Genomic DNA, 22,262 nt, shown 5'->3' on the forward strand with positions numbered 1-22,262 from the left:
GAGTCAAAATAACCCTTCCCCCTGCAGCAGGGGCTGAAAACTCTCAAGTTAAAGAGATGAGTGGGGGCGGCTTAGACTCCCCTTTGCAGCCGCCTCTCCCCCCAGACAGAGCAGGAAACTGACCTCAGGAGCAGCCTGCTGATTTCTGCTAATGGTGTGCCGTCCTTTTTATCAAGAGAGGCTGCGCCTTGCGCCCACACGGAGCAGCCCATATGCATTCTTGCCGCCCCAATGAATAAGGACATATCTTTGGAAAATAGACAGCTGAGGCTTGGAAAGATGATTTTGTCTGATTTTTAGGAGAACTAACTGCATCATTCAAGCATCAGAGCCTCCATCTTGGTTCTGAAATTTCTTGTGGAGCCTGGAAAATGTCATTTTCTGAATGGGAGAGGGTGCAGAGTGTTGGGACAGCCTAAAGTACACCAGAGTCACTCTATAAACTGACCTATGGAAATTTCTGGCCCATGAATCTCTGATGAGAGGCACCTTGAAAGCCAAAGCCACCTCCGGCCTCCAGGGTGCTTCTTGCTCCCTCCCAGCACTTGGCCAGTCAGAAGCTTTGAAGCAAGACTTTCCAGGAAGCGACCTCTTCCACAGCAGGGCTGACTCAGCCCAGACTCCAAGCTTCAATCCCTGTCCCAGAGTAGCCAGCAGAGGCAGAGGCAGAGGTAGGGAGCCGTGATGGGGGACAATGCCCAGACGATGGGTGGGTAATTGTATGCAGAGACAGTGGGACTTGGAGCCTGAATTAAGCCTTTGCTAAAGGAAAAGGGAAGGCGATTCAGTTGTGTCCCAAGTCCTCTGGATTCCAGCACCCTTTGACAAAACCTATCTTTCCTCAATTCCCAGGGCCATGGATGGTGGCAAATTCAGAACCTTAAATCTGGAGTAAGAATATTCCTCGATAAGTTCCCAGGCCTGCATCTGCCTTTATAGGAGCGGGGATAACCCCATGTTTCAGGGGCCTCCACTTGACTTTCCCACATCCTCCCACTTGGATTGAATGAGCACCCCGTGCTCCCTCTCTCCACTTCATTTTCTCCACAAATTCCTGTGATTCCTTCCATCTTTGCCGTTCCCTGCTTCCTGACTGCCTGCCCTCCCTTCCTACGGTCCTTCATTGTTATTTTCCTCTCTCCACACTCCTTTTCTTCTCTTTCCCTCTGTGGTTCCGAAGATGAATCCTTTCCCTGGCACAAGCCCTGGACATGCTCACCAGCCCTGCTGGGCTACTCGCCTCATCTCTGTAGCTTCTGTCCAATTACCTGTCTGGCCAGGCTCGTTGGAACCTTCCCTACCCTTGCCCCATGACTGCCCTATCTCCTTCCTTCCCACTGCTAGCAACGCTATCACCCATGATTAATTTCCTTTTTGGGAGGGGAAGCTCTCTGGAGGAGCTTGGAGATGTTTGGCAATCCGTTCTGTGTTGTGCTCTGAGGTCCCCGGCCTCATAAGAGAATTATGGGGAAGAGGACAGCATTTCATAGACCATTAAGGACTGCAGGATCTAGTTTTAACAAATGCAGGATCAAAAGCTTTTTAGAATCAGCCAGTCTTTAAAAACAACGACCCAGGGATGGGAGGAATCAAGGCCTCTGCCACAGAAAACAAAGCTGTGACTCAAAGGCATCACGTAGGTGCTTCCTTGCTCATCCACGTTCCTGAGTTGACTGTCTTTGGCTTGGGAATTAACTTTGAGACTTTTCCAACATAGATAAAAATAGAGCTCATAAATGCCATCACAGGCACTTTCTGATAAGGTGGCCTTTTAAGGGAAGCTGGGCTCCTAGCAGAGGATGTGAGTCAAGAAGCCTCTGGAGAGGATGGCCACGGTTCTCACGGGGAGCTGACCAGCCTGTGGCCAAATAATGGATGCATGATGAGGAAGCTGCTGGAGGCTTCTGTGCCCAAAATGACAGGATTCCAGTTCTTGAGAGGAATGTTTATATCCCTCACTCATTCATTTACTCACCACACAAGCATGTATCTAAATACCTGTGCCATGCCCTGAATGCTGCTTGATGCTGGAAACATGATAGAGAAAAAAGGAAAAGCAAGTCCCTGCCTCTGAGGTGCTCTAGTGAGGGACCCAGAAAGGGACTTGGGCCGTCACCCACAAGGAGGCAGTGCAGTGGGAGGAGAAATATGGCAGACCTAGCTCAGGGTCAAGGGACACACATCTTCCTGATGAAACAGATGGATAAATCCAAGCCTGAAGAATCAGAGAATTAACCAGGGGAAGAAGAAGGGTGGGGGCAGGGAAAGGTGTGGAGAAGAGTGTTCTGGGAAGAGACAACAGTGTGGGCAAAAAGAGAACTTGGTTAACTCAGGGAATTGAAAGTAGTTCTGTGTATGACTGGACTGGGAACCATATTGTTCAATGGGGTGGGGAGGATGAAAGCACCTAGAGAGAAAAGTACAGGTCCCTGGTAAAGAGTCTTTCTGCCTTATTAGGGCATTTGCACTTTATCTTGAGGGCAGTGAGGAGCCATGGGAGAGTGGTATGCAAAGAAATGACTCCACAAGATTGGCATTTTGGAAAGCTTACCCTGGCTCCAGAGTGAAGAATGAACCAGAAGGGGCAATGCCAGAGGCTGGGAGGCTGGTGGGGAGGCTGCTGTGATCCAGGAAAGAAGTGGGGAAGAGTCTGCAAAGATAGAAGAAAATAAGCAGAACCGGGAGTTGCTAGAACCAGGTGTTGAATTACAAGTGGGTTTGACTAGGAGTCGAGAATACTTCCCATTCCTCAGGTTTGAGCCACTTGGTGAGAGAACACTGCAAGAAAAGCACATTTGGGATCTGGTGACTATGATGGTGAATTGGGGATATCCAACTGAAAATATTATCAGGGTGTGTAAGTTTGGAGTTCAAGAGACACTTGACTCAAGGCAGATTCGGAATATTCTTTAGCGGGTGGATGGCAGTGGAGCCATGAGAGTGAATGGGTGAGGTCAAAGCAAAGGAGGACAGAGGGAAGAAGGGGGCAACTAAATATAATTCAAGGAAAGCAATATTCAAAGGATTTCCCCCCCCCCCCAAAAAAAAAGCCCCAAAGGAAGCTGGGAAGGAACACCTAGAGAGGGAGAAGGAAAACCATAGTAGTGGTCTCTTGTTGATCTCCAGTATTCCCTCTTCTCTGGCCAAGAGCTTCTTTACTCTCTTTTCTTTGGGGAATTCACTTCTCCATGTGAAGCCTGTGGTTTGGGTCCTAGGGGAGAGATCTGGCTGGCTCTGCCTAACCTTCCTGACCCACCTCCCACTGGCTTTCTGTACTCTGGTCACACTCATTTTCCGGGTATATGAAGAACTTTATGCTATCTCTGGCCTAAGGATCTTAATCTGTATGCACAGCTTTTCTTCCTCGTTCCCTTTCTCCACACCCTTTCCCTGCTAACCTTCCATTGATGCTTCCAACCTCTGTTCAAGCCTTCTCTGACATTCCAGACTAGACCAGGGCTTTCTGTCATTCACTCATTCATTCAGTATGTACTAAGCACTCTCTGTCCACGCATCTGCACTGTGCTGAATGCTAGGGCATTATGGTCAGTAAAACAGACGGGCCCCTGTAGTGCTGACAATTGAGAAGGGGAGACTGATAATGAATAAGTAAATACTCAAAATGATTACAAACTGTCATTAGTTTCATAATGGAAGTAAACAATAAACAGTGACAGCAAGCACGAGCAGGACCTTATTCTGGGTAGGCTGGAGTGAGTGGTCAGAGAAGGTTCCTGCATGTGAAAATTAAACTGAAACCTGAAAGAAGAGGCAGAAACAGCTAGGTAAAGAGCTAGGGGAAAAGTGTTTCAGGTAGAAGGAACAGTAACAGCAAAGGCCCGTGGAGGGTACTAGAAGTTGATAGATGCCAAGGAGCTGAAGTGAAGACAAGGACAAGGCACATGAGATTTGGTTGAATATGAGACTCTTACAGGCAGAAGTACAAAGTTTGGATTTACTCTTGGTATAATGGGAAGCCATTCAAAGGTTTTAAATAGGGGTGCAGCATAATTGGACTTAAATTTGAACTAGGTTGTCCTGCTGTTGAGTGAAGAATGGATGAAAGGATGAAGAGAATTAGGAAGACCCATTTGCTGTGGTTCAGGCAAAAGAGAAACTGACTAGAACTTGGATGGAACTGGGGGGATAGAGAGATATGAACCTATTCCAAGGATACTCTGATAATAGAACTTAAAGGGAATTTCTGATGAAAAGAGGAGTCAAGGATGATGCTTTATTTCTGGCCTGAGTGAATGGAAAGAGATCCAGGCTAGCTTGACCTGGTCTGCCCAGCCCTATTAGTCCCCCAGCCCCTCTTCTTTGGAGCCCCTAGAGCAAATCTTCAGGGGTAAGTTCCATTTGAAAACCACTACATCGGGGAGCTTCATGGCCCCTTCCAGTTTGGAAATTTTTAAATTCTAAACTGAAAACTCTCTGTAAATAGGGACATTTCTTTTTCTCTGACTTCTCCTGCAGTTACCTTGGTAAAGCTCTGTACCCAGGGAACATTCAGCAGGTGCTAGTTGACTGTTCACTTTGGCACAGACCTTCCATAATTGAATTTTAGATTAAATTCTTTTTTTAAAATAGGATTCTAATGTAGAGTAAACTTTCGATTGAAATCAATTCACCTTGATAAAGTAGAACCGTGGCAAGGATCATCTAAAATTGTAAAATCCAAAGTAATTTCTATTTGAGTTGAAGCAGAGGAAAAATGTATTATTGCTAAACTAATTATCTACATTTAGGCAAATGTTATTTTAGGGCAAATGCCAACAGGTTGTGGAGCAACCCTATTCAGGATAGGACCAAAAAAAAAAAAAAGCCACTGAAAATAATTCATAACACTGAATATAATCCATATTTTAGATTCTTTGTTGAAAACAAATATTAACCCTCTAAAACTTATTTGAAGCTATGACTTCAGGTCAGTTTTAGACCTGTTTTAAAGATAAATGAGATGGAAATGGAGTTGTATTGCTAGTCCAAAACAAAAATCAAAGAAAAGCTAGAACTCAAACTTGCCACCTCCTCTCCCCTCTTTCCTATAGCTTCTCCTTTGCCTAGGCCTTCACTCTTCAGATAAGTTTTCAGCCATTTCTCCAGGTTAAAAACTCAGAACTTCAATACCTATAAGTACATTGATCAAATCCTCAGGTGAGTACACTATTCCAAACCTTTTGTTTTATTAAAGAAAATAAAGTAACAAAATGCCTATTACAAACACCTGAACAAACACCTCACATGGTGCTCTTGGTTACCCTAAATGAATCGGCCATTCACAGATGAGAGGGGAGGGCTGGTGGGTCAGTATCTGATCCAATTCTTTTGGGGATGAGTCCCATGCTGTGGATAGTGTCAGAAAGGGTGACAAATATTAGAGTGTAGCAGCAAGATCTTTTCTTATTGCTCCCCATATTGGTCAGGGCCCAGGGTGTGACCTAGGATTGGCCAAGTGGGGGCTGCTGCCCGGGTTTTGGGCATGCAGCCTGAGGCATGAAGATGCAAGGAAGGTCACACATCCTGGGAAGTGGTCACAGCAGTGGCCTGTCTGGTGGTGGCACTTTGTGGCAGTGTTCACCCGTTGGCCGACTGGCCGAAATGTCCTGCTAAAGAAAATTGTTCCTCTTTCACTGGCCTTTGATTTTCAGCTGAATTTCCAAGTTTGCTTCTTCAGCTCCTGGCAATTCTGGGAATCAGAGACATTTCTTTAGTGAATTTCAGTTTTGGATGATGTAACCAGAGTTGGTGCAGTTCTTGCAACACAGACCCTGATTGCTCTATGAGGAAACAAGCTCGTTTAGGGATCCCAGTGGCAGTGTTCTGGCTGAGAAGTCATTTTCTGTGCATCTGAGCTTCAGGAAGAATCCAAAAGAAGGACATAGAGAAAAGGAGCAATAGATTAGAGTGGGGCCTGACGGTCAGCAGGAATATATATGAATGCTTACCTCCAAAATCCAGTCAGTAACACGTAAGTGGCCCATGCATAAGTGGGCCAGCTTTATTATACTCTGGTTGGCAACACTTTCTCCATTGTTCAATGGAAAAACTGAGGTTCAGAAAGGTCTGTCAAATTTTATTACAAAATTTATATTTAGTGCTAAGTTTGAACCTGAGTCTCCAGACAAGGAGGCTAGAGCTCATTCATTAAGCCATAGTTGGCTCACTATAAAACAGAATCAATATTTCTCCACTGCCAATTTTTTATTAAACCCATCAAGACCCCAGCACAACCTCATCAATGAGTTTGGCACACTTCCTTGTGTGTGATTTTACATCTGTGTCTTGGGTGTGTCATCTGTCTCTTTTCCTTTAGACTGGGATGTCCAGGGCATCGGCTCATGCCCCTACTAGGGCTCTTCTTCCTGTATATCCATTTCTGAGTTGCATGGGGTTCTGCCATAGCAGGCCACGGGCCCAAGGTGGGTGCTGAATCATTGTACAGAGAGGAGAGGCGAGAAGGACTTCAGCTTCCTACAGTATTTACAAGCAAAACAGGAGTTTGTGCTCAGCTTCTATTCAGCCCTGCCTGCCTCCACCTCTCCTACAGCATCATGAGCAACCATGCCTTTGTTTATTTGACTATAAAATGGAGCTGAAGAGCCTCCCTGGCAGCATAAATACCAGCCATCTGGGGGTCTTTGAGGGACAGATCCCTTGCCCAGACCTGGCTTACAATGACCAATGAACACAGTCTTGTGTTTTGATTCCAGAACAGAAATCCTGCATATTTCCAACCACCACAGAAAACAGTGAGTTGAATTGGTGCCATTGTAAACTTGACTGTTGTTGTATAGATAAAAGTTTCATTAAGTCCCTCATGAGGAGAGAAGAATTTTATTTTGAGGATAGAGAAGTGAGGGGGGCTTCCTGCTTGTAGTGGTTACAACAACAAAACAGTAAATGGAGGAAATAATTAAATAACCACACTTTTCGCCCCCAAACCTCGTCAAGAGGCTGGGTGTTTTTAATTAGTGCTGCATTTTCAATAAATCCATATCTGTATGTGGTGCCGATTCTTTCCTGGATAAGGGAAAGATAATAATGAGAATCCTATTTTTCAGTCCCACACTAAAGGGATGCCTAGTATATTTAATCATGCTGTAGAAATCCTGGCAGCTTTCTCTGAGCCCAGCCTCTGCTCTAATTACATTTCTAGATTTTAGTAAATTGAAAGGGAAAATGTAGGAACAAAATAATTAAAACCGAAGAGGAAGTGCATATTAAAAAGGAGAAGCTGTTTAAAATTCTTCCACACGGCACTTCCAAGGACATCTAGAGCCATTTAATCAGATCCACACCAAATCAAAGGCCTTTGTACAGAGGCTGGTGGGATCACGTCTCAGGTGGGCACTATGGTCCCTACAGTCGAATGGGAGCCTTGTTGCACCAGGCTTCAGATGGGGCTAGGATTAGGATCTCTGAGGATTCAGGGCCAGCCTGGACAAGCTGCTGGCACAGACTCACTAGTCCCGAGGATTCCCTCCCAGGTTCTTGGCAGAATCTGACTAAACTGTGATGATTAGCTCCAATTGTGAAGTAGCTCAAGTGTCTTGTTTTTGTTTTTGTTTTTTTAAAGATTTATTTATTTATTTATACAAGCACTGGGTACAGTGAGAAGCGCGGGAGGGTGAGAGAATTCACCAGAGCCAGAGCAGGGAGCAGAACAGGCAGACTGACAAAGTGCACTGCTGAGGGGAGCAGCGGGCAGCAGGAGAGGTCTTAGCACCATGTGGGACCCCGCCCAGCAGCTGGGGATCGAACCGACGCTGCAGAGGCTGTGGGCAGCTTGGCAACCCAGCGCTCAACCGCTGCGCCAACGGGGAGGCCCAAGCTCAAGTGTCTTGTCCATGTCATCAGTTTCCTTTTGTTGCACCCCCTCCCCACCTCCATGCTATCTCCTCCAAGGAGTACCCCTCCCTATTCTTCCCCTTCCCTGCTGTTCTGTGAAATCTGAACAGGAAATGAATAGGCTCAGTGACACCAGCTTCCAACTACTTGTAACTGGTTACAAGGGTTACACGTGTGGTACTCTGAATTTTCACAAGGACCTGGCTTTGGCTAAAGGAATGAGTGTTTGCTGGTGTTGATGATGACGATGAGTGAAATCTAATTGGAAAGTTTCGAGCATCAGCAGAATAGGTGATAAAAGCTCATTTTGATTTAAGCGGGGCAGACAGAGTAACTACATCGTTGTGAAATTTACTATCTCCGTTTCTTGATTATATTGGCTGAAATGTGGGTTGGGCAAGTTCTAGGAGTTTGGAGTGTTTTATCTGTGATTCCCAGGACATTTTAAGTATGGTCTGCTTATGCATTTGAAAGTGGAAGACAGCTTGGCACAGTCAGGGGTTTCTTTGCAAATCCCTGTGGCTTTGTTCATGGGCTCTCAGCCTTCCCTGTTGAACAGACTCACCAGCCACCTGGCGCCAGGATGCATGTGGCAGGAGACAGCGAGCACCGGTCTCCTGGAGACGGTCCCACAGCAGCAGGGCTTCCGGAAGGTATTCCCAAGGCAGGGCTCACACTGTCACCCCATGACCCATGGGTTCATATGATTGCTCTTTTGGATTCAGTACCTCAGGGGTGTGTGTGTGTGTGTGTGTGTGTGTGTGTGTGTGATGAGACTATCTCAGTGTGGAAAAGAGACAATGCCTACTTCAGATTATCTTACTTGATTCAATAAAAATAATTTTCTTAAAGTTTAAGCTGAAGGGAGGAATGATAGAATAGTAGCAACAACAAACATCCCATCACTGACGTTATTACTCTAGCTTGGAGATTTCTCTTGTCTCTCAGGGCCAAGATACTATGAGATATTTTTCTCTACTCAACCCAGGGATGGCTAGTCCTAGGAGGCTGGGATGTGAGGCCACCTGGGAACTCAGGTATCCAACACAACAAACCATCACCAAATCAGCTTCCTTCCATTTTAGGCCGCCTATGCTGCTCTTACCCCAAAAGAATGGTCCTTTTCATTTTCGTTTCAAAATGTGGAACTTTGAAAGTGATTTAAGACTCTCTAGCATTATCACAAAGTCAAACAGTACTGTCACAGAGTTGGTTAGGAAAAAAAGAGTAATGCATGGAAAAGTCGTTGATAATCCAGTCACATATTGCAAACAAAACTTCCACTTATTACCTTTACGGTTACCTGCCCCCCCAACACCCTCCCGCCTTGGCGGGCCTCCATTGGTCTTCGCACCTCTGCGCAGCCTGCCGCGCCCTGCACGCGACGCCCTCCGAGTTCCCGCCTCTTTCTTCTCAGGCCCCTCCTTTTCTTCAAATCCCCGACGCCGAGGAGACGCCGGGGCGCATGCGCACTACGGGAGCGAGGCGGCGACTTAAGGGAGAGGAAGGCGGGGCAGGGAGGGGCGGGGAGAAGAGGGGGCGGAAGTCGCGCGGGGTGGGGCCCGGCGGGTACGCGCTCGCTGCGTCGGCGTGCTGACGCCATGACGCCCCGGCCGGTGTGTGTCGGTGTGTGTGTGTGTGAGTGTGCGCGCTCCGAGTGTGTATTTGTGTATCGGCGGTCCCGCAGGTCCCGGATGTTGCGGACAGTATGAGGCGAGCGCAGGGGGACGGGGACCAGCAGCTGTCGCCGCCGCTCTCAGGTGAGTGGGGGGAGGAGAGTCGAGGGAGAGGGTTGTCTTGTCGGAGTGTGGGGGGGCGCCTCCCTTAAGAGGTGACTGACCCCCACTCCCCCCCACACACACTTAGACTCTTCTCTGCCCCATTTCCCACATCCCGGGTTACGTGGCCTGCGAATGCCAGCGCCTAATCAACCGTTCCCGCTCCCAATCCCAAGCATTCAGGAGACACAAACGCGCCCCCTGCCTTCAGCCGCCCCCCCCATCATTTCCCAACCCCCTCCCCCTTGCCAAATAGTGAGCTGTCGCCTGCGGCGAGAAGGGTAACTGCGCATGCGCGAGTGTGAACGAGCTAGGGGTGCTTGCTCGCTGCCCTTGGGGCGCATGCGCATCTCCGTGTTGCAGGGACCTGCGGGATAAAGAGCCCCTTGACCACGCGCCCGCCTTCTTCCCAAGCAGTGAGCTCGATTTACTGCCAGATTGTGAGCCTGTTGCTCCTATCCAAAAGGGAGAGTTTAAATTATATGAGGGACTTGTTGACAAAGTCCTGTTCGCATCTGGTGTTGCCCTAGCGACTCCCAGGGTACAAGCGCCTCCCACAGCCGAAGTGCCCCCACGCTGACCCTTCTTTTGAAACTGTCACTGCAACTTAACAATTATAGCATTTCTTCTCTTTCCTCTACGTCTTGCTATGCCTTCAGTACAGACCTCCACTAAATTTTGGAGTTCGTGCCCCACCCATTCAATTATTCTGTCTGGGGATTTTTGTAGACTTTCCAAGGGGGACTGAGGGTCATAAAAAGAGAATAAGGGGGTGGGGTTTCATTTTATTAAAATTCTTAGTTTCTTCATAGACTTAGATAAGGTAAAGAGCACACACTATAAAAGACTTAGAATAGTAACCGTAAATTAAGACTTCAAGGTTCTGTCTTCTCCAGTCCTCCTACTTTGTGTGACCTATTTGCCTCCTTTTTTGTAAAAGATCTACCTTAGCACTTTCGTTTTAGCTGTATATTGTTCATGCTCTGCGAACACCACATGAAAACAAAAGCAGTCTGAAGTTATTGGTCGATAATAACTTACCTACTGGAGTTCTTAAGTAGAGAATGATAATCCTTTCAGACTTGTAAATAACCAAAAAAATTTAAATAAGGAACTTCAAAGTATTTCAGTGATCTAGGACCTGGATTTTAAGATGGCATGCTCCTTTAATTTGTTCCTGTGTTGCTACTCTTCTGGCTACTTCGCTACTTCTTAGCTTTGCCATCAAAAGAGGGCAAGGAAATGATAAACTTGTACAGGAAAAGGTTTGCTAAATAGCACTGAAATGAATAGCTATTTTGTTGGGGGGAGGGGGTCATCTCTGTTTTTCAGTTACCTTTGCCAGCCCCGTGTTCTGTTTGTATAGCTGGGAATGGGATATATTAGTAAGGCTGGTTTTTTCCTTTTTTCTTTGCGGTTTTTCTTTGGTATTCTTTCAGGGTGTTTTTGGTGGCCAGTCTTAATTCTAGAATCTTATGTTCTTGGGGTTAAAAAAGATACATATATAGATTTTTTACTTCCCCATTTAACCCTGGCCTTTACAAGGTTCTGCTGTCTTTTGTGCTGTTTTCTGTTACCGTGGTTACAGTTGGAACCAAGAGATGACACAGGAAGCAAAGGAATTTGGGGGGCATACATCATCTTGTGTCCTGGGAAAGAGCTGGAGACTCTTTTTTTTTGTTTGTTTTTCCTTATGTGAAAACTTAAGAGTTCAAGTTATTGTGACAACCCCGCATTTAAGGTGGGGTTTGGTGTCCATTTGGTATTCTGGTTACTTCTCCTTTCAGAGCAATTTATAGTGGTTCTTTGGTACTTGGAGATGTGTAATGTTGCCTGTGTCTCAACTTCCATCAGTTTCTTGTGAAATCTTGAAGTAAAACTATTGAGGTAATGATTGTCCATTTTTTGTCTCAGTAGGCTTCTATCATCTAGGATGCTTTATTTTTAATCTCGAAACATTTTATGTGGTTGAATTTAGTGAAGCCTCATTTGAAAATTTTATGGTGCAAAGGCATTGTCTTTAGGATTAAGATGAATATCATTTAATTTATTTTGGTGCAGTGTCATGGTTAAATAAAACTCTTTAAAATGGTTAGTTTTAATGTCCATATATATGATATATACATATGAACAAAATTTAAAAGGTATACAGTGAAAAGTCATCTGCTTTCCTCCTTTCATCCATCTAGTTAACCAACCTAAAGGAAATTTGTTGCCAGTATGTCCTTTACCCTTCCAGAGATAATCACTGCTTTTAAGCATAAAGAACTATATATGTTGGTGTTTTTGTTTTGTTTGTTTTACATAAATAGCAAGCAGTATACCCATTATAATGCTTTTTTTCAATTAGACTATCTTGACCATCATTCATACAGAACATCTTTTTGAAAGGCAGTAGGTGTTCCATTGTATAGATGTACAATCATTCAGCGAGCTCTTAATACTTACTTAGGTTGTTTACAGTGCTACAATTAATTCCTTATATGTACTTCTTATGTACAGAGGTGTGTCTCTCAGATAAATTCCTAGTGGAAGTGCTAGGTCACAGGATATGTGCATTTTTAATATTCGGTAATTGCTAAATTGCTTTCCAGGGAGGTTGTACAAATCTGTATTCCTGTTTCTGTGAGTGAGTCTGCTTATTTCCCTCACCAACATTGTATTATCAAAAATTTTGATCTTTGTGCAGTCTTCTATCTAAGATTTTAAAGTTCAAGTTGTGTAGCTTGTTAAGCTTCATTACACCCAGGAGCTGTGGCTAACTACCGTGCTGTTTTACAGATGGGGGTGGTGGTAGAAGATAGTGTTTGACTGAAGAATAATTGCTTGGGAATAAAGCCTCTGCTTGGGGAACAGCAAACTCACAGCAGTGCTCGGAAGACCTGTGAACTGCACATGCGCACTTCCTTTAACTCCTCATGCCAGTTTCTCTGCGCGGTTCAACATGCCCATGATGATGCTTTAGGATCTTTTGATAGCTCTGACTCAGAATTGTTTATACAAGTGAGCTTCTGTTTAGTTGAAAATCTAACCCACTCAGTAAGGTGCTTTACTGCATGCCTACACAGAATATTGGTACTAGTATTTTTAAAAAGTCTTGTATATTGTACAATGCACTGTGATCTGTGAAGAAATAGAAAATCATTGTATCTGTGCCGGAAGGAGCTCATAATCTTATTGGAATATTATATCTTTGATTGAATATCTAAGTAGAAGACAGAACTGTAACATTAATACTGTGTTCGATGAGATAAGGTGTGATTAAAGTTTGTAGGAAAGTTCATTTGGGAGGTCTTCTTGGAGGAAGTATGTTTTGAGTCTTTTTTTTGTTTAAACAACTGTTTTAAATGAAAATTTTTTAAATGTACAAAAAATTTGAAAGAGTACTATAATCATCACCTTTATACCAGTTATCTCCTAGATTCAATTGTTTACATTTTGCTATGTTTGCATGTGCTTGTATATATAGACTATATTGCAGTCATCATGATACTTTAAAAAAAAAACATTTATGCATAGAAGAACTAAGGTGTAGGCCAGCAGTGGGGGATGAGACAATTCAACAGAGATAGAGTGGGAAGCAGAACAGGTAGATTTATTGAAACACACTGCTAAAGGGAGCAGCAGGGGAAATACAAAAGGTCTACTGCACCATGTGGGTTAGCTTCCTGACTGGGGAATTGAGCTTAGGGCGCAGGGGTGATAGCTCTGAGACTTAACTCCTACACCTCCAGGGAGCCCTGTCATGATACTTTAATACTTCAAATACATCTTAAAAAAATACAGACTAATGTCTATATTTTACTTAATTTTTCTTAGAATGCATTGTCTCAGTTGAGGCAGTTGACAATGATTTCCTAATATCATCTATTATCCAGTTCAGATTTTCCCAGTTGTTTTGAAGATGACACTTACGCTGTTGGTATTCTTTTCCCCAAAGGTCTTTTTAGTCTCTTTTTAAACCTAAAACCTTTATTTAGAAGACACATGATATTGCCTTTTTGAAGAGGCCATTTGTCTTACCAAATATATCACTTTGTAAATTTTCTGCTTGTTTCCATATAATTTCATTTTAATTAGTTCTTTTATCCTTGTATTTCCCATAAACTGGCAGTGAAAGGGAAAGACTTGATTAGATTCAGGTGAAAGGTTTTTGATGGGACTGCTTCATAGGTGTTACTTTGCATCTCATATTGCATCACAATAAGAAAAGCATGTAATAAATGTCCCACTGTTAATGATGTGAGTTGGTCATTTGTTTAAGATGATAAATACCAGATTTCCCCTTAGTAATTATTAGCAAGCGATCTGTGGACTCGTGACACTCTAGCATTGTGAATACTCCTTTAGCAACTTTTCATCTCAGGATGATGATTCTTACTCAGATCAGTTATCTCTTTGGTTGCTGCAAAATGGTAATTTCCTAATTTTGCCATTCCCTTTTCATTGGTTAGTTTTCAATCTTCTATGAAAACTTTCCTCATCAGTTTGGGATAAATTATAATTTATAACAAATAATTTGTAATTCTTTTTTTTTTTTTAATTTTTTTTTTTTTTATAGAGGCATGTTTATTTATTTATTTATTTTGTTTGTTTGTTTTGTTTATACATGCACTGGGTACAGTCAGAAGCGCGGGAGGGTGAGAGAATTCACCAGAGCCAGAGCGGGGAGCAGAGCAGGCAGAAGGACCGAAGTACACTGCTGAGGGGAGCAGCGGGCGGCAGGAGAGGTCTGCGCGCCATGTGGGATTCTCCGCCGGTGGCCGGGGAGCAGCCGGGGATCGAACCGGCGCCGCAGAGGCCGCGGGCAGCTTCGCAACCCAGCGCTCAACCGCTGCGCCACCGGGGAGGCCCAATAATTTGTAATTCTTAATTTTCCCTTTAACATTTTTATAAGGAGATGATATAATCACCTCTAGTGGTGGCAAGACTTAGTTTAAGACTGAACTATTTCTTTTTCTTACCCTTTATTTTAGTACCACCTACAGATTCATATTTTGATGTTGATTTAGTTGATGTCTTACCAATAATTATAGACTTTTTTTAATAGATTTTTTTTTATGTTCAAAATGTCCCTTTTGGCTTGGGGGAGCTTGGTATGTGAGTGCTTCTTTGTTTTCTAGTGCAAGTTGTTCCTGGCTCACTTTGTATTTTTCCTGGCCCAGATGTGGAACCCTCACCTCTGTGTGTTTGTGTATCTATAAGCAGATACACACAGACACATACTCATAATTCTGAAAGAGTATAGTGCCTTTATTTTAACATAATGCACCGTATATTTGACTCATTTCTTTGCCTCTGGTGGTGTTGAATTCTGGATCTTAGACCTTGCAGCTTCCTCGTCTTGAATACTCTGTGTGAAAGATGAGTAGTATCTCTGAAGAAACAATTTCTTGTCTTGCCTCCCAGAATAAGGTTAGCTGTAAGGAAACTAGGCAATTTCTTTTCTCATGATTTTGCCTTTTTTTCTGAGATGAAAGTTACACAGAATGAAATTGTGCTTATAAGCTTGCTTGGAGATGTGGGGTTTTGAGTGTTAGATGAAAACATCTTTGGTGTACATACACAAGTATATGTTTGTCTTTTTTCCCTTTTCCTCATTTATACACATTTCTCTACACATTTGGAGTGTTATGTAAGATTATGCTGTGATAGCATGTTGTTTTCATTATTACTAGATTTTAATCATAAAAAAGGAGTGAGACAAATTGTCCTTAATTAGGAAAAGTTTTATTAGACCATGAACTCTGATATCTCTCAATTGAGGGTCTGGAGTAATGCTTATTAATCCTGTGCATTTCTGTCATGTACTGTAGAATCAGGAGAAATGTCATTGCGTCCATGATGTTTTCTGAAAATTCATAACACTGATGAAGGTGAACACAAATGAAGATAGAGTGGAACTGCATTCTAAAGCTGGTTTTAGGACTGGGCTAATTGCTGCCTGGCAGAGTATGTTTTATTAGCGTCTTGCCATGTACTGGTATTTTGAGTAATCTTACTGATTTCAGGGTATATAAACCAGGGTACAATAACAATATTCTGGTATTTATCAGAAATCTACTTTTATTTTTACTATTTTGTCATATTTATTTTCAGACTTATATGGTTATGTTCAATCTGTGTCATAACAATTGTGTCCCCATATTCAGTTCTGGTTGTGTATTCAGGAAGGCATGCTTTTTGGTGTTTTCAGGCGTGATGAATCACTGGAAAGGTTCTATTGACAAACTTGCTAGTAAGATGTAGTAGCTTCTTTTACTTTTGTTTTTGACAAGTTCCCATTATAGGGGCAATGTTCTAAATGACAGTTTCTTTAGGAAACTCAGGCCTTCATATTTTAATGGAACTGGCATTCATTATGTTTAATAGAACTGACAGAGCAATAGAACTGTTGCTCTGTGCAGCAAAGCTGGCTGTTTCACTTTGGGAGAGCTGAATGCAGATCTCATAGGAGGAATTAAACATTCAGATAGTAATCCTTACTTGACCACGAAGACCTTTATTCTTGACTATTTCTAAGAAGCTGGGAAGCCTCTTACTCCTCTATCTTTAAGGGCAAAAATATGTGTTAAATCAGTCATCCTCTGAATTTGAGAATTACATAATCTTTTTCTTGTTATTTAGAAACAGGTTCTACTTTCTGTTTCTATGATTTTGATTATTTTAGATACTTCATATGAATGGAATCAGACAGCATTTGTCCTTTTATATCTTGCTTGTTTCATTTAACATAATGTTCTTAAGGTTCAGTCCTATTGTGGCATGAGTCAGAATTTCCTTCATTTTTAAAGCTGAATAATATTCCATTAGATATATACAGATATCTGTATGTGTACCACATTTTGTTTAGCCGTTCATCTGCTGATGTATACTTGGATTGCTTCCACCGTTTGGCTATTGGCTGTATAAACCTTGCTGTACAGCTATCTCTTTGAGACTCTGCTTTCAGTTCTTTTGTGTATATGTCCAGAAGTGGAATTGCTGAATCATATGGTAATTCTATTTTTAATTTTTTTGAGAAACCATCATACTGTTTAACAGCAGCTGCACCACATTATGTTCCTACCAACAGTACACAAGGGTTCCAATTTCTCTATATCCTTGCCAACACTTGTTATTTTCTGGGTTTTTTTTTTTTTTTTGATAGTACGTTCTAGTGGGTGTGTTTTAATTTGTATTTTGTTCAACTTTATATTTTATTGAAAGTAAATTTTAAACTTTAAAGTAAAATTTATTATATTTTTCCTTCAGTCTGTGTGTGTGCATGTTTTGTATCTTAAGGAAGGAATCCTTCTCTATACTGAGGCAATAGTTAACGTCCTCTAAAAAGTTTTAAAGTTTTGCTTTTCACACTTAAGTCTCGAATCTACCTAGACTCTATTTTGATATATGATGTGAAGTAGGGCCCTAATTTTGTTCCATAAAAATGACCCTGGGATTTAATTTTCTTCCCATAAGGGTAACTCAGTGCCCAGCATCATTTTTTAATAGAACTTTATAATGCCACTTCTACGTTTCCAGCATATGAGCATTTGTATCTGTATTCTCTCTTCTGTACCATTGGTATGTCTATCTTGTGCAGGTACTACACTGCCTTAATTAGCATGGCTTTATAATAATTGTTCATATCTAGTAGGGCAAGTCTTATTGCTTTTTTTCTTTTTCTGTTCATCAGGTTCCGTGAAAAATCCTGTCAGATTGGTATCTTTTAATGAAGCTATGTGTTGTCTATAAAGTATAATGGCATGATAAATAGTGGCCTTATCTCTGCCCCCTCCCAATAAATAAAAACCTCCCTAAGTCTGTCTCTTGTTCTGAATGAACCTATAATTTCCATTCCACATAGGGATATCTTCAAATGGAGGGGGACCTTGTTATAATTTGGTGTTTCAGGTCAGGAGACCAAATAAAACAGCTTTGGTAAAGGTATTGATGTCCTATGGTGTTAAATCTTTCTGGATCATAAGAAAAAAAAAATCTGTTTAAACTAATTCATATAAAAAGAGATTTGTCGAAAGGAAATAAATACTTGTCCTAGAACCTTAGGAAAACCAGAACAACCAGGCCTCAGAAAGGACTGGATCCAAGATAGTTCCAGGGACTTCAGCAGTAAGGGTTACTGGACTCCATTGTTTGACCATAAATAATCCTTGGTATCCATGAGGCTTAATTCAGTTTGCTGAGTAGATCGGATTTGGTCAAACTAAAGGTTTGATATCTACACCAGATTCAACTCTGGTTGACAATGGGGGAGTTTGGTACAAACAGCAACTTTAGAGGTGGCCAGAATCACAAGAAGATTCTCTTGGTGGAGTGGTTCTTAAGCTTTTTGGTCTCAGAACTCTGTACCCTTAAAAACCCCAAAGGGCTTTTTGTTAATGTGGTTTGTATCTATTGATATTACCAAATTAGAGTTTTAAAAGAAAAACATTTTTTTTAAATTACTTAGAAAAGCTAACTCATGTTAAATATATATTTTTATGAAAATAACTTAAAAAAACTAATAAGAAGAGTGGCCTTTTTTACACTCCCTTAAATGTTCAGCTTAATAAAAGAGAGCCAGATTCTCATATCTGCTTCTGTATTCAGTCTAATGTGATAGATTGTTTTGATCGAAGTATAAGAAGAAAATATGACCTCAGAGATATTTTCAGACAGTTCTGCAGTGCTTCTCTGCTAGTACACCAAAACTTCACAATTGGTAGTTTTTTGCAAGTTAAGTTGCAGCGTGGAATTGGAAATCTTATTAATGTTACTGTTACATTAAAGTCCTTTGGTCTCTCTTGAGTCTTGAATGGACCTTTTACCTATGCATAATTTTATAATACCTTGCATTAGTTGTTTGGGAAATAATTGGTTCGTTGAGTTAAACAGGTCTTCTAAATAACGCATTTCATAATGCAGTATCAGAAAAGCCACCCAGCATCACAGCCCATTTCATCAGAAAAGTCTTAAATATTGGGATTCGGTCAAACAGTGACAAGGTCTCCAAAATTCTAATTTTTTATTAAAAGTTTTAATTTTGTCATTAGCAACAAATACTGTCAGTTGTTTTCCTTGAAATGACAGACTCACTTCATTTTTAAGAAAATGTCTGTTGAATATCCCTATCTGAATAAACTGTACTTTATTCCAAGTAAAAGTAATGGTCCATGAAATAAGCAATTCACCTCACAAATGTAGAAAGTTACAGGTACTTTTCCTGGAGACAGTCATTGTACTTGAGTGTCCTGCCGAAGTGCTTTTTAATACTTCCTATTTCTTCACACAGAGTATTTTGAAGACCTATACTTAAGGGTTCAGATTTAATACAATTGATAATTTTTATTGCTTCATCAGGAACATTCTTAAGTGAAGCTTACTTTAAAAAAATCAGTACATGGTGGTGCAAGACACATGACTCTGTTAGAGTAACACTATTACCTTGTAGTAAGGCATCACCAGTGCAAATGCTACTAGCACAGTGAAAAAGACAAGCAATTTCTTAGTATTATGAAAATAATTTCAACTTAACAGACTGCTTGGAAAGGGACTTCCATGTTCCGCATGCTACACCTTGGGAGCCACTATCTTATGAGATGTAGTGGTAAGGGAAACAAGTGTCTATTCTGAGGAACAAGTGTTTCATAGTAGAATTTTACAGGACTGCTAGTGCTATGACTTAACATCACTTAGCATGATTTCAAAATGAATGGGATACTTTAAAAAGATCATAACAATTTCAGATTTCTTGTTGAACAGAAATGTTTTCCTAGTAATTATCTTTTTCAGACAGCAGGAATTTAAGGTATTCAGATTTTCAGCCAGATAGTCTTTGAAATATGCGATAATCTTAGGGTAATCCATTTTAATATAGTTTAAGGAATTTACGTCATCATAGTAGCACATGCAACCTAACATTTTTTCAAATAGTTGAATATATTTTAAAAATCTGAGCTGAAAAATTGCATTTGGAAAGAGCTTACCTTTTCAGAAAAGGCATAGAAGGGAAGGTTAAGGCTGGGAATCTGCCATTCCAAATTCATATATTTGGACATTAAAGGGTCTTGCTGAAAAGAAACAATTCATTGTCCCTCGCCACCCCCACCCCTTTTATGTTTTATCACAGAGATGTGGATTAGTGGTGTTAACTGACTTCATTTCAACAAATATCTGTTTGTTGTAGGGACTATATTGTGAGTGACTCTAAACAAAAGATACTGTAATAGGTTGGGGGAGAGGGCTATGTATGCTGTTAACTGGGAGGGAGTTAAAAGTGTTTAGAAAAGGAAAAGGAAGAGATTATTATGTTGGAGAGGTTGGAGTGGGAGTCAAGGCTGTCTGTGGAGATGACATTTGGGCCGGGTTTTAGAGGGTAGGTATTTTGAAAGCTGGAGTTTTGATTGGCAGAGTTGGGGATGGAATTCAGACTGAAGGAATGTCATGAGCAAAAATGTGGAGGTGGGGAAATGCAGTGTTTGTTGGTATAGAGTGTGCGCTAGATACAGTGTAATAGAGCTGAAGCAAAGGCCCCGGGAAATTATGGAAGATAAGATAGAAGTAAATAAGCCCAGAACATGGACGGTCTTCTATCAAAGCCAGGCTGTTAGAGTAATATATTAAGTGGTCAAGAGACTTTGGGAGTTTCTGACTGGAAGAATACATGATCAGAGTGCGTTTTCAGGAAATTTATTTGATCTTATTTATTTATTCATTAACTATTTTTGGAATAATTACTCTGTGCCACTTAAGCATGAGGAACAGTAAATATTTTTTGGTTAATTAAACAGAAAATTCCTATTTGGGATTTATATTCTAGGAAAGGAGTTTCAACATAAACACAAATATAATTACAGATTTCTATAAATGTTTTGAAAGAAAGAAAGAAATTACTATAGGGCATAATGGGGAAATTAAATTTAGTTGGGGGAATCAGGGAAGACCTTGTTGAGTTAAATAATAGTTAAGTAACAAGACAGACAAAAATCCCTTCTCTCATATTTCTAGGGTTTGTTTTGGTTTAATTTTGAAATATGATGGCAGGATTGAGGCTACTAAAAGGGGAGGAGGGGTTAGGGTGGGGAAAAGTCAGGGAAGGGGCCCAGTGATCTAGGGTAAAGGACTATGGGTGCTTTGGTGGTGGACGTGATGACATACATCTGAGGAGGTATGAACCTTTTCTCCTAAATCATATATGGTGTTGTAAACTCAATTTAAACAAAGTCATTACTCTAATGAAGTGCATATTCTGGCAGTAAGCAAGATAAAATATGTGCTGTGTTAGAAAGGGATGAGTCCCAAAGAGAAAAACAGTTGGAGAGAGAGAGGGAGTGTTGGGGTGGGGCTTGCGATTTTAGAATGGCTAGGGAACATGGCATTAAATCACTACAGAGGTCGTATTTGAGTAAGTAAGTATAGAAGGTGAAAGTGAAGAAGAGAACCAGAACTCCACTCAGAGGAATAGCAAGCACAAAGACCATGAAGAATCTGTGTTGTTCCTGGCATACTCAGAGAATCAGCAAGATCAGTGTGGCTGGAGTTAAGTGAACCAGGGAGGTAATAGTAGGAATGAGGCCAGAGATTTAGGAGTCCAGAACCTGTAAAGCAGCGATCCTCACACTTAGCCACATGTTAGAATCACTCGGGAAGCTTTTAAAAATCCTGATGCTTAGGCTGCACTCAATACCATTTAAGTAAGAAGCCTTGCCTTGCAGGTGGGACTCAGTGGTAGAGGTGATGGAGAGAACTAGATAGATTTGAGAAGTACGTTAAAGAAAGAATCCATTTAATTATAGATTAAATGTGGGTTGAGGGAATAGAAAGTGTTGAATGACTCCCAGGTTTCTGGCTCAAGCAGTTGACTGGGTAGAGGTGCTACTTACTGAGATGGGAGTGGGAGACGGAGAGGAATTGGAGGAGTAGCTAGGGTTTGGAAGGAAGATCAGAAATCAGGAGTTCAATTTTAGACATGTTAAATTTGAGATGTGAATGAGACTAAGTATAAATATGTTAAGTGGGCAGATATATGAGTGAAACTTGAAGTTGAAACTTGAGGTAATAAATTTTATGTCATCTGCTTATTGGTGGTCTGAAAAGTATTAAGATTAAAAGAAAAGTATTAAGATGATACTTTTAAGGATAAATGTGATGGGAAAAGAATTGGAGGTATGGGGACTAGTCCAGTAATCTGAGCAAGAATTAGTGCTAGCCTATTTACAATAGCTAAGCTTTGAAAGCAACCCAAATACCCAAAAATAGATGACTGGATCAAGAAGATGTGGTACATATACACCATGGAAGATTACTCAGCATTCAAAAAAGATAAACACATGCAGTTTGCAGCAACATGGATAGAGCTGGAAGGGATCATGCTCAGCGAAATAAGCCAGAAAGAAGAAGAAAAATACCTGATGGTCTCACTCATAGCAGGAATCTAGAAAACTTAAATAAGGGACCAGGAAAAAGAATAACTATAAGAAAGAAAATATCAAAATCAGCAAACAACTATGAACCAGAGACACTCTATGGAGGGGTGGGGGGTGGGGAAAGGAGGGATTGGGGTCAAAATAAGGGGGTTGTAATTGAATGGGGAATATAAAAATAAAATTTAAATTAAAAATAAAATAAGATTACAGAAAAAAAAGAATTAGT

At 41.3% G+C, this 22,262-nt stretch overlaps 1 protein-coding gene across 4 annotated transcripts in view; it reads left to right on the forward strand.

Annotated features, from left to right (window-relative positions):
- The first annotated feature begins 9,387 nt into the window (after positions 1-9,387).
- Positions 9,388-22,262, forward strand: part of SPOP (speckle type BTB/POZ protein) — a 65,186-nt gene continuing 52,311 nt past the window's right edge. For 2 of the 4 annotated variants that reach the window (XM_037494897.2, XM_054689578.1), the window contains exon 1: positions 13,712-14,044. The gene's annotated coding sequence lies outside the window, so the exon portion shown is untranslated. Of the gene's footprint in view, positions 9,612-13,711; positions 14,045-22,262 lie in introns of those variants that run through there. The other 2 variants (XM_037494896.1, XM_054689576.1) reach the window with 2 other exon arrangements.

This window comes from Talpa occidentalis, unplaced genomic scaffold (genome assembly GCF_014898055.3).
Source record: "Talpa occidentalis isolate TD23 unplaced genomic scaffold, MPIMG_talOcc4v2.1 talOcc4.7, whole genome shotgun sequence".
NCBI classification, from domain to species: Eukaryota; Metazoa; Chordata; class Mammalia; order Eulipotyphla; family Talpidae; genus Talpa; species Talpa occidentalis.